General features: G+C 44.6%; 1 pseudogene; it reads left to right on the top strand.

Moving 5' to 3' along the window:
- Positions 1 to 1,531: 1,531 nt before the first annotated feature.
- LOC126186000 (5S ribosomal RNA) lies at positions 1,532 to 1,649 on the top strand (annotated as a pseudogene).
- The last annotated feature ends 398 nt before the right edge of the window (positions 1,650 to 2,047 follow it).

Genomic DNA, 2,047 nt, shown 5'->3' on the forward strand with positions numbered 1-2,047 from the left:
GGCGACCAATCCAGAAATCTGTAGCATCGCCGTTTGGCGTTTCCCGTCTCCCTGTGAAAATCTCTGAAACTGCGTGCTATATTTGTAAAGAATGCGTAGGCTGGGAGCTCCCACACAATGTAGCGGAATTTGCTTTTAAACCGAACACGGGGTCGTTCTTCCTTTCACTCGGGCAAATGCTGTCCACTCTATGGGCGGTCTCCGGCCGACATAGATAGGCTGAGTCGTCCTCTGAAGGGAACGGCCCCCCGGCATGTGGTTTGCGTCTCCCGAACTAAAAGCTTCTGTGACCGTCGTGTCTGGAATGTATGTTTGTACGCCAGCCTCGAGTATTTCAATCTCGGTGCGAATTGGCGATTTACTAGTTATTTGCATATCGTTTACATGAATTCATACAACATTGACTTTATCTTATCGAGTTTGGGTTCGAATGAAGCGTCTTGATGTGCGGAATATGTTGTGAGGGCGGAATATGTAAGCAATCAAGGTCAGAAGACCATGACGTCTTACAACTGTATCACTCCGAACGCAACTTTCTGGGTTGTGGTGTCACGGGCAGCCTACGCACGGGACGGTAATTCCATGTTCCAGCTGCTGCTAGTCTTTAACAGAAACCTTGACTATGGATATTTTTGCCCTGAAGTTCTCATGCAGTCCAACATCGCACCATTGTCAAATTTCAATACCATACAAATCTGAATATTGAACGATGTGACCAACCAGCCAAATGGAGGCCACACTGAAACCCATTTAAAACTGTGTCATGTTCTGATAACGCTGTCTCGCAACAGCCTGCGACATCTCCATTTTTCACTTTGATCACTCAACTTCTGACGTTGTTCACATGCCTTTTATACACTACCAGGCCTAGTACAACACTAAACACGAACAACGATAACTCATTCCGGTTGCCGTTCTACCTGTCAGAGAACTGCAACTCTTACCATTTACATAGCTGTCGAATGTTGTGTACATAAGCCTAGATTCACCGACACCCGACCTTCTCTTCTGAGTGTTCCACTCCTATTGTCAGCGAGTGTATTGGCAATATTAGCGATAATTTTTAATAATCTATATTACTGAACGGTTAAAATGGTGCACAATGCAAGTTGCAGGTTGCCTATCTAACGTCTTCCAGGGGCAACAAAATACTAATTTCCAATAATTTATATAATTACTGACCGAATTATAAATGGTGTCATTATCTACTCATCAACAGGTGCAATCTAACGTTGTGCGGGCGTTCGATTCTTTAAAGAATCTGTGGTTGTGGGTTTACTTGTTTATAAAGAGAGATCATATACTATGTGACTTTAGTCTGAATATGGTGCGGGTGGCTTTAGGATGAAGTAGACTTGCACTGTATTGTATCTGACTCTAATCTAGTTCTGAACCCAGTGAATGATGACTGGGATCACTTGTCCATTGGCTGCTAATGCAGTCGTGAGGTACTCTTGGTACTTATACTGCGCGGAAATGACACTGAGTGACACCTTTCGTCGGCTGATGGGTGTCCATTTGAGGATTATTTGCCAACGGCCTTACCACAGTGGTAACACCAGCTCCCGTCAGATCACTGAAGTTAAGCGCTGTCGGGCTGGTCTAGCACTTGGATGGGTGACCATTCGGTCTTCCGAGCGCTGTTCTCAGTCAGGGTGCACTCATATGTTGTGAGGCAGAATGAGAAGTTACTCGATTGAGAAGTAGCGGCTCCGGTCTCGTAAACTGACATAGGTCGGGATAGCGATGTGCTGACGACATGCCCCTCCATATCCGCATCCAGTGACGCCTAGTGTTGGAGGCAGATCAGCACTCTTCTATGTATGGCTGTTTGCCGTATATTCCGGAAAACGCAACACGTTTATATTATAGTTCCTTTCCATTACACAAATTTGTATGTTAATACCATATGTAGCTCATTTTTGTTTCATTTGCAGATGCGCATCTGTAGTCATCTATGCTGGAAGCGAACCCTTCTGTTTACTTACATTAGTAGAACCAAAGGCATTGTGGACATATAATAAGATGTACCCGTAATTCTGTTGTG

The sequence above is a fragment of the Schistocerca cancellata genome, chromosome 4 (genome assembly GCF_023864275.1).
Source record: "Schistocerca cancellata isolate TAMUIC-IGC-003103 chromosome 4, iqSchCanc2.1, whole genome shotgun sequence".
NCBI classification, from domain to species: domain Eukaryota; kingdom Metazoa; phylum Arthropoda; class Insecta; order Orthoptera; family Acrididae; genus Schistocerca; species Schistocerca cancellata.